The 16430-nt window shown below is 41.7% G+C and overlaps 1 long non-coding RNA gene across 1 annotated transcript in view; it reads right to left on the reverse strand.

Annotated features, from left to right (window-relative positions):
* Positions 1 to 1814: 1814 nt before the first annotated feature.
* Positions 1815 to 16430, reverse strand: part of LOC129531848 (uncharacterized) — a 109732-nt gene continuing 95116 nt past the window's right edge. The window contains exons 2-4 of the long non-coding RNA XR_008677282.1: positions 13757 to 13856; positions 11850 to 12024; positions 1815 to 2005 (exon numbers count right to left, since the gene is read on the reverse strand). This is a non-coding gene — a long non-coding RNA (uncharacterized lncRNA). The remainder of the gene's footprint in view (positions 2006 to 11849; positions 12025 to 13756; positions 13857 to 16430) is intronic.

Consider the following 16430-nt stretch of genomic DNA (forward strand, 5'->3'; position numbering starts at 1 on the left):
CTTACAGTATCCTTTTACTGCCCATGAGATCTGTAGTGATGTTCTGACTTTCATTTCTGATATTAGTAATTTGTGTCCTTTGTCTAATTAGCTGTTGATTTTATTGATTTTTTTCTATATTGGCTTTTTAATTTCAATTTTATCGATTCCCTCTCTAATTCTGATTTATTTTCTTCTGCTTACTTTGGGTTTAGTTTGCTTCTTTGTCTAGTTTCCTTATGTGAAAGTTTAGATTATTGACTTTAGACCTTCTTTCCTTTCTAATATATGCTGTAAATATTGTAAATTTTGCTGTAAGATCTAATTTTGCTGTATGTTTGATAAGTTGTATTTTCATTTTCAGTTAGTTGACAATAGTTTTTAAATTCTCAAGTTTTCTTCTTTGACCTATGTGTTACACAGAAGTATGTTGTTTAATATTGAATTATGATGGGGTTTTCCAGTTATCTGTTACTGATTTATAATTTAGTCCTGTTTTAGTTGGCTAGTAGTTATTTTAACAAATATGTGCCTAAGATGAAGCTTGAAAGAGTGCTATTACAGAAGCTGTATTACATTTCACACAGTGAAACATCTTTGTATTTATATCAAACACCTGTTATTCTAAACTAATTGCGCATATTTTTATTTGCAATTTTTTTGTGCATACATGAAAAGTGAACTGACCCTTACTGAAATGTTAGCTTCATTAGCAAAAGAACTTGGCAAATAGTTAAATGATTACACTTTTAATCAGTGACACCAGATACTTCAAATATAAAATCAGTTAAAGTAAAACCAAAAATTATTTGATTTATTAACTCTATTTATGAACCTAAATGTTTGAACTTTTTTCTGTCAAAAATTAAATATCTGGCATAACTTGTGAATGCTATTGTAAATTAAATTAAAATTCAACATGGAAAGTAGAAATTATTTGTTTTTGTGCTTATACTTTGAATATAAGTTTTACTGAAGCATAGTGTGGAAAGAAAATAAACAATGTTCTAAACTAAATTAAGAAACCTATAGAGCAGAAATGTATGTGTAATTAGCTGTAGCACAAACAGAGGCCATCATTACAACCAATCACACAGGATGCATGTTGTTACCAGTTGAAACTGAATTTGCAGTTAACAAAATTTTCTATGTACTTATACCTAATTTTCTGTATATTTATTCTATATATTTATAAAGATTTCTATGTATTTATACCTGAGCTACAACATTGTTTCTGATGGTGTTGAATTAATATAATAAAGTAATGAATAAATAAATAAATAAAACTTCAGTCTTGCAGTCTGAGCTTGCTTTCTTTGCTGTTCATTATGAATCCAATTTTAGAAAATGTGTGAGCCTTTATGAAGGATTAGTTTAAAATCACAGTAAGTGCCCTCTGTGGTACTGAACATATTTTGGAAACAAGTCCCTTACATTTTTGTTGTATTTTCAAAACTGGTTGAAAATTTTTAACTAAATAATTGGACACATGGAGCACCAAACAACTTTGTCTTTCAAAGCTTTTAGTAAATTGTAATCATTGAGGATAAAATTTGCTAACAGGGAGAGAGTGCTCTTTATTCCTACAGAAGCACAGAAGCAGAGAACACATCCGATGAGGGGAGATCAGAGAGTCTACATGAAATGATTTTGGCATTTGCTATACTTTGGATAATCTTGACTTAGAAGAAGAATATTTTAATGATGATGCTATTTTTAATTAGAAAATTTCTATTCTAAACCAGCATATAATAAAAATGAAAAGATCACAATTTTGGACCATCTAAAATTGGCCACAATATTCCAAGAAATAATAGAGATAAATTTTCATGAGCTTTGTGTTATTAAATATTTATTGAAGAAATATTTATTGAAAAATACTTACTGAAGTAACCCAGAGCTGTGCGTGGTGATGTGTGTCTCTAGTCCCAGCTATCTGGGAGGCTGAGGTGGGAGGATGGCTTGAACATGGGGCAGTGAGCCTTGATTGCACCATACTCTCCAGCCTGGGCCACAGAGCGAGACCCTGTCAAAAACAAACAAACAAACAAACAATGATACTCAGACTGCAGTATCCTTTTTAATAGAAAATAATTTTGAGACTATCCTTCATTTAGCAGAATTTTATCTGAATTTATCAGATACCTCAGCACCCATAGAAAGTCTATTTTCTCCTTTAAAAAATACTATGCTTTTCAAAGAAGAGTCAACTAAATGTGTCAACAATTTCAAATGTATTAACCATAAATACATACAGAAGAATAGTGCAGGTAATTTTGTGAAAAACATTTTAACACAGTAAGGTTATATTGGAATTACTGACTCCAGAAAAATACTAGGGGCGTGAAACTCATGAAAGCGTGAACTATATTCCAAGCTTTGCATATATATTTATTTAATTTACACAATCACTATAAAATTTTACCTCACTGTATACATATACGCGCAAGTATATGGAAATAAGTGTATTTTAAAAATAGATTCAGAACAGAACTGTTGTATAGGCCAATATAATAATGTAATAAGACCACATTATCAGTCAATCAATAAATATATCAGAAGTGTTCATATGAATGATCGCACAGGTCCCACAGTTTGGGCGGTGAGTAGGACCCGGGTCTACTGCTGGCCGCCTCTGTGCACTTGGCTCTTCAGGCCCGCAGTGCACAGGGCTCGTACTCTGCTGTGTTGTCTTCTCTTTGCCTTGGCTGCCCAGTATCAAAGCCCTGCCTATTTACGGGGAAACCTCTAACTCGCGAATCTTGGAATCCCACCTCCCACCACAGCAGGTGAAAACGTCAGATGCTGGCTTTCCGGCCTTCTGTGCGCTTAGGGCCAAAGCCTGCGTTAGGCTTGGCCTCAGATCCCCGCACCACGGAGCTTGTAGTGGGAGCCAGTGACTCAGAGGTGGGAAAGCAAAGATGTCGTTATCCGGGGGCACATGGGGACTGCTGCAGTGGTCCTGGCGTCCAGTGTGCAAGGACAACACAGGTATTGCTCCAGCAGTGGTGCTCAGAAGGCAATCCCCCTTACCCCCCAGCAAACCCCCAGCCAAAGCCTAAGTAGAAGCGTGGGAGCCCAGCAGGAGGCGCAGAGGCAGCAGCTGCGGAAGCTGGTGCGGGTGGGCCGGGTGTGCCAGGGTCTTCGCTGCCCTGGCCGTGTTGACAGACTTGGCTGTGACCGTGGCTCCTGCTCAGCCCTCCTTTTTGCTGCTTATTTTCTAAGTCTGGTTCTCCTGGCTGTTGTGGGATTCTGGAATCAACCATCAACCCAACATTTCGTTTTGTTGTTGTGAATAATTTCCTTTTCTGCTCTAATCGGCCGGAGTTTCTGCGCTCATACTGAAAAGCCATGGCTGCTATTACCTCCAAGGACATACACCAGTGTCAAGCCAAGAGGTCTAAGGCTGTGCTTGGGCTTGGACCACGGTGGGTGTCCCGGCTCTACATAGAACTCACATGAATAACTTTTCAAACTGTAAACAGTAACTCAGCAGGAAGTAGGAGTGCTTCAACCCTGAAAATAGCATGGAGACCAGGGAACAACACAAGTGTCATCCTGATATCAATTGGGGTGTCCTGGTCTGTTTAGATTCACATGAAATCAGATCATGGCCATAATATGTAAAATGCAAATCCAGCATCCCGGTCCTTCTGGGATTTGATTTTCTTGATTACTTTTGTTTCGTGTGCCCACTTTTACCTAGGTAGTACGTTTGAACGTTCACATTTGTTTAACAAAACATATGATACACTAGGCTTTACCAATAAGAACTACATATTCAGCCCTCTGAATTAGGTATTATTACTATCCCCATTTTACAAATGAAGAACTTGAAGTTTAAGAAATAATTTTCTGAGTCACAAAATTATTGCCAGAGTGACAGAGTGAGTGGTCTGAGGGCAAATCCCAGGCTCTATGGAACTGGCTGGTACCACCCATGCTGGGCCTGCTGTCCTTTTCTATCCCTGATCTTTTCCCCTAAAGTATGGACAACAGGAGGTTATGTCTGCAACAGACTTTAAGTTTTGAGGAAAAGACTTGTGTCTGAGTGAGAGGGTTGGGAGAATGTGTTATTAAGCATTGCTATACCACACCAAAGAATGAGCAAGCAAACAAGACAGGGTGACAACAAGATCCTTCCGGTTAGATTTTAGACCCCCATATCCTTGAAATGTCCTTGGTCATTTCTGCTGGCCAAACCCTTTCGTAGGATATTTGCTTCTACTTTCTCGCTGAACTTTTCCAAATTTTCTCCCTCCAGGAAACCCCAATTAATTACTTTGATTATAGTGATAGAATTGATCTTATTTCTTCACTTTCTGAGCCATGTCCTGAGGTTTATTTTTTCCTGAGTGACTTATCCTTGAACTGGTTAAACCAAAAGCTATCCTGAAAGTAATGGTGCCTCTGCCTAGTAGGCAGACAGAATTATAGTTATACATTCAAGGGCTTTTCTCTTTCCTATACTAGCCTAGACTACTAGGCAAACAATAAAATGGAATGAAATGAAATAGAATAAATAAACAAAGACCAAGTAAAAGCTAGTAAGAATACCCAGGCAATGAGAGTCCCACAGACAGGTCCAGTTGAGTAGGTAGAAACGGGGGTGAGGAGAATGAATGGAGGACTTGTAGGAAGGTGAAGGTGGCCGGGGGTGGAGTCTTGGGATTCCTCATGAATGGGCCTCTCTCTCCAGGGTGGTGGAGACCACAATATGATTCTCTGTCCTAAAGCAGCTGCACATCTAAACCAAAGCCAACAGCATGTCAAATAGGAATGGACTTAGGCGGAAGTATTCAGAAAGGTAGCAGGAGGCCAATTCTGGCTGGACAGAGAAGCCAGCCAATACCAGCCACAAAGCTACTCCACAGCTGGTCCAAACAGTGCTAGAGTGCATTGTCCAGCAACGAAGCCACAGAGAGAAATAGCCAGGGCTGTGAGCTTCCCATGAAACTCCCCAGACCAAACCATGGCCACACTTGAGTTAAAGTTGAGTAAGAAGAAGTGCAGTAAATGTATCCATCCTGCAGTTATTCTTATCCCTTGATTTCTTAGTAATGTTACTTTTGAGAAATTCTAATTGATATTAGCAAAGCCACATTGAAGAAGAATTTTCTATGTTGCATAAGAGCTGTGGGTAAAACAGAACGTCCCCCAGGGGCTGTGATGGTGAGTGCAGGCAAAGGTGAGTGGAGATGGCTGGCAGGTAGCAGGAGACAAAGGACGGGGCAAAATGAGAAGGAGGGAGGATGTAGAGAAGGGGAGCCAGGCAGAGGGAGAGAAAGGCATTGACCCAGGAGTGGGAAGCAGGGCGCTGGTGGATTTTTCGGGTCCTTTCTCTACTGGGATCTCAGCTTCCTACTCAGATTTTTGCTACAGCAGTGGAGCGTGTGTTTATGCTGAAGCAGCCACATATGACCAAACAAGGAAGGACTAACCAGTGACCTTACAGAACTAGATTGACTAGTTAGCTTGGGTCAGTGAGGAAAACTGGAAAGAAAGGCCAAGGTGCTTAACCTCTCAAGCAAGGTGTAGCATTGGCTTTCTATGTGGTGTTAGGAAATGTCTGCGGGTCTCACTCACTGGAGATGCCACTGCAATTAATAGGTAGGGTCACATTTGTTAAATTCTGTGGCCCATTTCAATATGCTAATTGCAACCCTATTAAGAAATGCTGGGAAAAGCATATTAACAAGATTTGAGGTGAGAGCAGAGAAAGAAAAGTAAGAGAGAAGAGATATAGGGGAGAGAAGAGAAAGGGAAATGTATGGGATGAAACATTACACGTTGATGGATGCTCTGCCATGCATTGCTAGTCAGTCACGGTGCTGAAAATAGGACCATGAATCATTTCTGTTGTAGACTTTAAATAAGGATGGGAGAGAGGGCAAAGGGAAGGGAAGAGAGTGGAGAGACAGGCAAGAGAAGCACAAACACAGGCTGCGCACATCACCATTTCCTTCGCCACATTGCAATTGAGCACTTCCTCCTGGACTCTACCTGCTCCTTTCTCCACCTTCCCTGTGTCCAGGCCTTTTGGAGGCAGGTATTGAAGCCATTATAACATGTATCTGGGATTTAATTTTTTTATTCAAATATGGTGAGGCCAACAGATCAGGAGATGACTGCCTTTGAAAAGACAGTTTGTGATTCACAGTTCCCCGGAGGAGGGGGCACACCACACGTCAAAGAGCCACAGGGAGCACCAGGGCCAGTCAGGAGCCAGAGGTAGGGTTGACAGGTGGGTGGGGGGGTATTGGTGGGGGTGGGGAGCCCTTTTGTGGTTTCTCAGTAAAGGAATGGGTGAGGCAGAGTAAGCAGCTGAGCAGACTTAGAATTGGATAGTTTGAATAATTTCACCAAGCTCTGGGATATATAGGTGTCCCCAGTTGTCCACTTCTGGGCCCTGGGTGATTTAAGGCAGGGGGATAGTGTCCCAGACTGCAGACATCTGATAAAAGGAGGCAGGTGGAGGATATGGACTTGGGATTGGTTAGCTGCCTATCAAAGGCATGACCATGGGGGAAAGTTGTCTGTTATCTTTGGGAATTAACTGATGCTGGGAGGGGCAGCTCCTCTCTAGGTCTGGAAGGCCCCAAGATATCAAAACATCATAAAATGTAAAATGTAAAAAATGTGACTAATACAGAGATTAGGGCAGAAACAGAAAGATGCTCAGGCAGACATTCAATGTGGAAAATCCTTGTTTCTCATCTTGGCTCTCTGAAGTAGGCAGGGGCTCATTCCTAGTCGCCTGCTGTCTGGCTCCAGTGTGGCTAGCCAAGTTCATGGGTATCAGGTTGCCAGATCCAGCTGCCTTATTGATGGCACTGGTGACACTTCAACCTCAGAACACTTTTTTTCAGTTTTCCTCACTTCATTCATGCAATATATATTTCTTGAGTAGCCAGAGATTGAGTAGGCACTGGGGCTAAGCCATAGATTGATTGAACTGTTGGTCCCAGTTCACACCTTCCCTAGCTCTACTACCTTTATAAAGTGACTTTCCAGCTCCGTTCACTGAGAGCTGGAATCTGTTACCTTGGTTTGGCTTTGTACTTTGCAGTGGCCAAAAGAATTCAGCACAAGTCATGTGCTGGTGCTGAGCCTAGGCCTCAGGAAGTCTTTATGTGCTTCAGTGCTCTTTCCTAGAACTTCCCCTCCACCATAAGGACAAGTCCAAGCTAGCCTGCTGGAGGATGAGAGACCAGATGGAGCAGAGATAAATTTTCCTTGCTGAGGGCATCCTCACCAGCTAGCCCCTGTCCATCTGCTGACTGCGAGTGCATGCACAAGCCCAGCCAGCATCAGCAGCAGGGCTGCCCAACCAGTCCTATGCTCTTGAGGAAAAATGAATGTTTAATACTGTATGCCACAGAAGGATTTAGGGTTGTTTGATATGCAGCATCATTTAGGGGCAGTAGAAAATGGATATAAAATATGTAGGTGAAAGAGAGCGGACTGATCACAAATGTTTCCAAAACAATACTGGAGACAGGTATTTTCAGACCACAGTAGAAAGTGTGGGCTTGATGTTGTCATATAGAAGAGGTTTATAACCCAGAATGGATGGTCAGAAGAACTTTCTGAAGAAGCTGAGGTCTGAGACCGAAGGAGAAATGGAAAATAGCTACAGAAGGAAGGTGGCTTAAATGTCAATGCAGCGAGAGGGATGGTCAGGGTTCTCTAGAGGGACAGAACTAATAGGATAGATGTATATATAAAGCGGAGTTTATTAAGGAGTATTGACTCATGCGATCACAAGATGAGGTTCCACAATAGGCCATCTGCAAGTTGAGGAGCAAGGAAGCCAGTCTGAGTCCCAAAGCTAAAGAACTTGGAGTCCAGTGTTCGAGGACAGGAAGCATCCAGCCTGGGAGAAAGATGGAGGCCAGAAGACTAAACAAGTCTAATGTTTCCACGTTCTTCTGCTTGCCTTTATTCTGGCTGAGTTGGCTGCTGATTAGATGGTGCCCATCCAGATTGAGGGGGTGTCTGCCTCTCCCACTCCACTGACTTAAATGTTAATCTCCTTTGCCAGCACCCTCACAGACACACCCAGGAACAATACTTTGCATCCTTCAATCCGATCAAGTTAACACCAATATTAACCATCACAGATGGGTATATAGGTTCATGGGTGAGAAGGAAAATGCTGAGGGACTGCCAGGACTTCAGGGTGGCTGGAGTTAATTGTGTGTGTGCATGTGTGTGTGTGTGTGTGTGTGTGTGTGTACGTATGCATGTGCGGGAGGTTGGTGGACATTGAAGCAAGGGCCTGTCAGGTCATCTTGGGACTTATGTCATGGTTTATTCAGAAGTCAGTGGAAAACCACTGAAGACTTTTCAGCAAGACAGTGGCACAATTCAATTTACATTTTGAATCACATTTTCTGCAAAGGTAGAGGGTTGATTGGAAATAGTGTCACTAGGACCTGAGAAGCCAATAAAGAGGTCTTTAATTGAGATCATCAATGCCTGATATAAGGCATTGTCTTGGTGATAGATAAACATAGGGGGTAAAATTCACTTGCGAAACATATAAAACTTGTAAAACTAGTCAAATAACTTATAAACATTTTTAAAAGGAAAAATGATACATTTCATTATGATCAATCCAAATATTACCAACTCCTCTGATTCTTCTTCTCTCTAGCAAACTTGATCTCAGGACAGGCATGTTTTAAATAAAGGCTAAGCTAACACTTACCTGCTAGAGTGAAATCCTTCTGTCTGGCTTCTCGTGGCTATTATCTGCATCATCAAATGGTGGCTGTCACATTACTTTGGCAGTTCTCTGGCTTTATGCTCCAAAGACCTGCTGAGACAAATGTCAATCTCAGGTCCTCAGACACTATAGGAACCTGCCGGCATGGTGAGAGGGTACCCCTGTCACTCGCAATGGCAGAAAGGCTTTCAAGGTGAACTTTTTCAAGATACAGAGTTTGATGGCTCTGGAAGGTGGCCACAGAAGCCTAAATGGAAGCTGCCTTTAATGCATGAGACAGGAATTTAAATTGCACCTGTTATGTACAAATTGTTCATCCTGTCACGTCATGAGGGGGCCCAACTTCAGAGATCATGGCCTGAGTTGAGACTTGAAACAAATCTATTTGAGAGAAACAGATGTGCTGCAGAGGTGGGAAGGGTCCCTGTCCCATCACAAAACTGAGCTGAGGTGACAAAGCGGTGGTGTAGACCAGCACTAGGTAGTTAGGGAGCTTCATCCCATTAGAACCAGAGATATGGGAAGGTCTCATTAAATCACAGAAGGGTTAGGCATGTTCTTTTCCAGGATATCCTTGTACTAGACAGAGACATAGGCCTTATGTCCACGAACATACACCAATAACAATGGTGGCTAACACTCATTGCAGCCCATATGAGGTAAATACTATTAATATTCCAGTTTTACACAAAAGAGGAAATAGAAGTATACAAAGGCTAATTTGCACAAAGCCAGGTGGCTCAAAAGTCATGGACATGGGCTTGGAACTGAGGTCCAGTGTAGCCCAAAACTGATGTTCTTTTTACTCACCCCATGCCTGGCTTTGAGACCAGACTGGGGCCAGGTTCTAGTTCCTAGAGTTTGTGGGGACAGGTGGACAAGCAAGAGTAACAGAGCAGGACTCACTCAGGGAAGGCAAGGCCTCAGCCCAGGAGAGACATGGGTGGTGGAACGCATACACAGAGAGGAGCTCAGAGATCCAGTCAAGGAAATTGAGGTGCAAAGTTTCAGGGCCCAGTCATCAGAACCAGGATCATAGAATGCTTTGGAGACCTGCCTCAGTCCCTCTCACTCTTGTCAGGATTGGACCTCTACTTGAAAAGTTTATCCCATGGGCATAGCACTGACCTAGAAATAATTGCAGAGTATGCCTACTTGAATACCTATTCTCTTCTTCTTTTATGTTTCAATTCCAGATTTTAGTTTAGCACTTGGGGGCCCAAATAAACTCTACATTTCCAAGCTCCTCCTGTAGTGGGGTGTGACCACATACTTGATGTTCTAGCCACAAAAGATAGCTGAAAGTGAAATGAACATTCTCTATGAAGTGTTCTTTAAAAAGAATGAGCATGTCCTTTTTTTGTTGCTTTCTCCTCACTGCAGGCTAGAATTTGGGCATGATGGCTGGAGCAAAAGCAGCCATTCTGGACTGTGAAGTGTCATCTAAGGAAGGCAGGGAGGCATAGTAGACATGAACAGCTTTGGGCTACCTCTCTTTAGATAACTTTTATGTGTAAGGGTAATGAACTATATCTGCATGTATGTACATTATATTGCAGCAAACCTAATCCTAACTTAATTACTGAGTTTGTAATTCCTGCTTTACTTTCAGACTAGAGAAATATTTCTTCTCAGTGTTCCATTGAAATCAGTGTAGCATTAATGTGGGATTAGGGGAGTGGCACTGGAAGCTGTAACACGGATGTATTCTTTATCATCTTGTCCTATTATCAGTGCTAATTTTCTCTAAAGAGCTGACTTTAGGAGTTGAAGGAAGTGACTGCAAAAAAAAAAAAAACTCTACTTTCCATATTCAATTCTCTTGATTGCAATTTAATGTATAGCATCAAGGCACTTTGAAAAAACTGGACCAGTGCATTTTGTACACAGTAACCAAGATACACACACTTCTGAATGACATCAAAGAGGCACACTTACCCCCAGATGCAATATCCAAAAATTTCTGAGAAGATTTGAATAAAATATTATGGCGCCTAATAATGTAGAGACTTTTTTCCATTCGAACAAAGACCAAGAATTCATTTTACCCCTTGTCAGCAGATATAAATCTGAAACTGAATTTAAAAGCTTTTCCATATGGTCAGGCACACCACCATCCTGAGCTAAGTTTAAATCACAGCCTTGTCCTATCATATGTATCTATCTTCAAATGGGGAGTGGATGTGGGGGAGGAGGGTGGGTTGAGACTTCCCGTTTAAGGTGATAAATGCTGTCACGGGACCATCTGTCATGGTCTGCATGTCTCATGACTCAGAGATGCAGCTTCTGGAACACAAAAAGATCTGGTTAAAATCTAAGTTTTACTACAGGGTATTTGCATGACCTCCAGGGGTTTATCAAGCCCTCCAGTCTCTGCTCCCTCATCTGTAGAACTGGGTAACAACCCCCAATTTTTTTAGTGTAACATGAGACAATAAATGGGGGAATCTAGATCCCTGGCCTCTCCACCCCCTGTTCTGTCTCACAAATGTGCTGTAAGCCCAGGCCCATTCTTAGGGGAAAACAATTATTTTCAAGCTTCTCAATTGTTAACCCATTGTGATACCATTTAAAGGGCAGAACGCAAGTTTGAGGGACCAGTACTCTGCAGGCTGGGGTCTGGCTCACAGTCTTGTTCTTTCCAGGTGATTCTCCATCTATGCGTAAGAACAATGTCCTTGGGAGAAGCCTCTCCTGAGGCTGGCCCAGCTCGGAGTTCCTACAGGTCTGTGTCTTGCTGTTATTTTGTAGGTGTTTATCTTGGTGCTGTCTGTGTTAGCAAGTGAGCATTGAGCACATCTGAGCCCACTCGCTTCGCTCTGAAATAGCCTGCACAGAGTCTTCGTGCTGCACCCTCTCTGGAGCAGCTCCACTTCTGTGTTTTCAATTGGACTCTCCAGTTCTGCCGTGCAAAAGCTCCAACTCAATGGACAGCAGCCTCAGTGGATGGTTTCCATGCATACATCCAGGAAAATGGGAAAGTTTAATTGCATAAATTATACGAGAAAGTGATCTTCCCATGGCTACTGAGCGAATATATGTTAGCATGTCACTGATGCTATGCTAAATCCTAATGGTTCATACCGACATTAAACCCAAAAACACCTGAGAAAGCTGCAATTGTATGCAATATGTCTACCTTCCTCTTGTGGGATGCAAAGGAAAACACATGCAGGCACAGGCAAATGTTCTTAAACACACTTTGGGGCTGGGGGATGGTGAAGCCAATTGATTGGCAAAATCTCCCCTTTTCTTCTGTTTAGAGAAATTGCCAGTTGCATATAAATGAGGCTTGTTGAAATGGAAAGTCTTCTCTGTGAATAATTAGGGTAAATTGAACATGAGTCTGTTATCAATGTGTTTCTTTTATTTCAAGAAATGTTAATTTATCAAAAAAAACAGCAGAAAAGGTAAATAGAGAAAATAAACAGTAGATTTAGAGATAAAGATTAAGTGACTGCAGACTTTCAAGATGTTAAGACTAGTTTAGGTTTGAACATAGACATCTGAGGTTTCGGTTGTGGAGAGACAGTAATTTTATCTTACTGCCACATTATACAAATCCCCAGGCTGGGCGCGGTGGCTCACATCTGTAATCCCAGCACTTTGGGAGGCCAAGGAGGGCAGATCACGAGGTCAAGAGATTGAGACCATCCTGGCCAACATGGTGAAACCCCGTCTCTACTGAAAATACAAAAATTAGCTGGGCGTGGTGGTACGCACCTGCAGTCCCTGCAACTCAGGAGTCTGAGGCAGGAGAATCACTTGAACCCCGGAGGCAGAGGTTGCAGTGAGCTGAGATCGCACCACTGCACTCCAGCCCAGACAACAGAGCAAGACTCCACCTCAAAAAAAAAAAAAAAAAAAAAAAAATCCGATACAAACTGCAAAGTACTTAACTTTTCACTTTTCTTCCTATTCTTTCTCCACTTTTATAAAAACTTCCCTTTTTTTTTTAGCTGAAAAGTTCTTAAACATAATTTGTCCCAGAGCTCAAATATGATCAAATTGATGGCTCTTGTGGCATTTCCTTGCTAAATTTACTGATGATGATATTAAGATTATTAAAGACATTCATTTAATGACCTAGAAGATTTAAAAATCAAACTCCAGACATGAATAAAGACTTTGCTATTAAAAGCATGGTATGAATAAATGAACACATACATAATAAAGGTCTCTACAAGAAACTATTTTTCCAATTATTTGTTTTTAAATTTTCTAATGTATCTGATATTTCACCCACTTATATATTATGTAAATATGAATACCTACCACCTTCATTGAAAGAGGGGAATAATTTTTTTTAATGAGAAATGAACACATTCTAGTTTAAGCAATGTTGCTCTAAACCTTCTTTTGTAGAAGGAGCGCTGGTTAAAAAATGTTTTTATGATTCATTTACATTTTGCATTAGATGAAGTCTTAGCATATCACATATAAAGTTTCACATAAATGAATGAACATACTTAATCAATTTGAAAATATTCACTGTATGTATTTTGGAGGATTGGGTTCTCAGCTTCAGCTCTATTGATATTTGGGGCCAGGTCATGCTATACAGGGGGCTGCCCAGTGCGTTGTGGAATGTTGAGCAGCACTCCCAGCCTCTGCTCTCCAGATATCAGAAGCAGCTCTCCCATGATCCTCCCAGATGTGACAACTAAAAAAAAAAAAAAAAAAAAAAAAAATCCAGATACGACCATAAGTCTCCTGGGGTAAAAAATTGCATCTAATAATAGCCACCGGCAGTAATTCCTCTCGCAAACTAAAAAACTGGGTTATTTTCTTTAGCATTTTGTAAATTATTAATAGTTGTCAATGTTGTTTGCTCACTTGCATAAAGTATACCGGCATGCAGCCTTTCCCAGGGCTGCATAGCTAATGTGCACTCCCATGCCTTCTACCAGGTGCCAGGCCTGTACACCTTACCACCCTGTGATTCAGGGTGCAAAAGGTGGCAGGCATCTCCCTTGTTCTTTGCATAACTGAAGGGAGCTAGTAATTATTCCTTCCCTCAATTGCTCATTCACTTAACAAGGATACAGGAGACACCTCTCATATGCTGAGCATTGTTGTAGGCTCTGGAGACAGTTCCATGGGCAAAGCAGGCTGATGTCCCTGTTCTCATGCTGAAGGCTGAGGGCTGCATGGGCAGGAGAGATGAGGGAGAAAAGAGCAAAAAACATAAGTATATAATATTATGTCATATTATATAATTAAGTAAACTACATAACAAATTGTAAGGTGATAAGCCATATGGAGAAAAGAAAATGCAACCAAGGTAAGAGGATTTGGAAATTCAGTCAGGGAGGATGTTGGAATTTAAATGGAGTGGTCCAGCTGGATTTAATTGAGCAGGGGGCCATTTGAATGCAGATTTCATAGAGGTGAAGAAGTGAGCCTGCTGGCATTTGGGGTGGGACTTCGTGGCAGAGGAAGCAAGCCTGTGCAAGGGCCCTGAGATTTAAGCACACTTGGCCCATGTGGCTGCAGCAGCTCATGTCATGGAGCATTGTCGGGGGCAGTGAGTGGCCAGGCCACGTGGAACCTTGTGGTCACCATAAGGAATTGGGATTTTCTCTGAAAAGAATGAAGAGCCGCTGGATGGTTTGAGCAGAGAGGTGACATAAACTCGCTTATGTTTCAACAGGGTCACTCCTGCTATTAAGTAGAGTGTAAACTGCTGGAAGACACAAATAGGAGCTGACAGTTCATTTAGAATGCTAGGACAGTGATCTGGACCAGTGGAGATAGTGGCCTGGACTCCATAATTAGGAGAGATAGAAGGGGGAAGGGGAGTGAGAAACACATGGCTAAGCTCCACAGTGAGGCTTCAAAGACTGTTTCCTTCCCAGGGCACAGGGAGAGATATCAGAGTGCAAGGCAGTAAATAGTCACCTGTATCTTTGTGAAGAACTGGAAGTTGGTGTCATCTAGCAAAATGTTCTCTGTATGATGGAACTGAGAAGTGCTGGCTGCCTTCTAGGTAGGTAAAAAGGTAGGAAATGGGCTCTGACATAAACAGGTTTTCAGCCATGTACCTGCTCCATCATCTCCACTTCCACTTCTCATTCATTTATTTGGCAAACACGTGCTGACTTCCCTGGCTGCAAACCTCAGGATACTGGCAAGTTCATCAGGAGAGTGGATTGCTGATGGGAATATAGACACTTTTTGTACCTTTTGAGCATCAGGTTCTTAGGTAAAGGCCTTGAACCTGCCCTATTTTATGCTGCTCATGCTGCTATTGCCAATACCATAGCCTGGGTGGTTTACACAACAGAATTCTTTCTCGCAGTTCTGTAGCCTGGGTAGCCTGAGATTAGGGTGCCAGCATGGTCAGGTTCTGGTGAGGGCGCTCTTCTGGGTTGGCAGATGACTCTCCTCTTGGTGTGTCTTTACTTGGGAGAGAAGAGACAAAAGAAGCAAGCTTTCTCCTGTCTCTTTTCATAAAGGTACTAATTTCATGGAGGAGGGCACTACCCTCAGGACCTCACCACCTCCCAAAAGCCCCACCTCTTAATACCATGACGTTGAGGATTAGAATTTCAACATATGAATCTGGCGGGGGGGATGGAAGCATTCGGTCTATAGGACTCCCCCTCCAGTCCTCTTGTACTTCCTAAGAGTGGCTGCATGTTCTCTGAGAGCTCCCACATCTTAACATAATGTTGATTTCAATTCCTCAGGTATTGGGCGCCTCAGTGACCTATGCAGTGGGGTATGCAGCAAGCAGTAGATGGTAGATGTGAGGCTTCCATTCCTAGAGTTGCAGCAGCCCATAGTCTTTTTATTAGAGATCCAGCTTCCTACAGTTGCACCATTATCAGAAACATGGCAAACAAGGTCCCCATAGCAGTTGCCTGTCTTTTGCAGTCACAACTTTATCATTGTGTTGAGTTGTTCTAGTTAGAGAATAAGCAGAATTGTACATTTTATAATAAAGGGTGATATTTTACTTGGTTTTGCATTACTTGGTTTTTACTTTTCATATTTGCTTTGTTAGTTAAAATAAGCTCCAGACAAAGCACCCTAATAAAATGATGCATGCCTATATCAAAACAACTCATGCACCCCATAAATATATACACCTACTATGCATCCACAAAAATTAAGGAGAAAAAAAAGAAAATTAACTGAAATTTTGGATAAGGCTTAAAGTAGGTGTCCATTTTTCTGTTCACGCACATGTGGCCAACGCTCTGATTTGAGGTCTCTTGATGCTGCTCCCCAGAACTATAAGTGGAAATTGGGGAATTTAAAGGAACCAGAGATCAGCATTGTTTTTTCCTAATTGACAGAAGTTTTATCTCATAGAGTGAAAAAAATGGTACTCTTGCTTTGTTGTAACTTAGAGAAAATACAAGATCTGACAGGATCCTGTAGAACTGCACCAGGAAAGGTTTGATTTTTTAAAAATATATGTATTGATGTGTTTTCCCTGCCTCAGTCTCTCAACACCCACATCCACACTCCCATACCACACTAGGTTAATAGACAATTTTTGCTTAATTGACATTTTTTGTACCTTTTGAGCATCAGACCTTCCAACTACATACAGGATAAAAGGAAACTTGCTGTATCAAGACTTTGTCTAATAAGAAAGCAAAAATACGCAGAGAAAAAGAGTATAGTGTACATCCCCTGTACACCTTTTGGTGGTCAGCAAGGCAAATGGGATCATAGCTTTGAAATCTGAAATGCCTGGGTATGAGCC

This window comes from Gorilla gorilla, chromosome 12 (genome assembly GCF_029281585.2).
Source record: "Gorilla gorilla gorilla isolate KB3781 chromosome 12, NHGRI_mGorGor1-v2.1_pri, whole genome shotgun sequence".
NCBI lineage: Eukaryota > Metazoa > Chordata > Mammalia > Primates > Hominidae > Gorilla > Gorilla gorilla.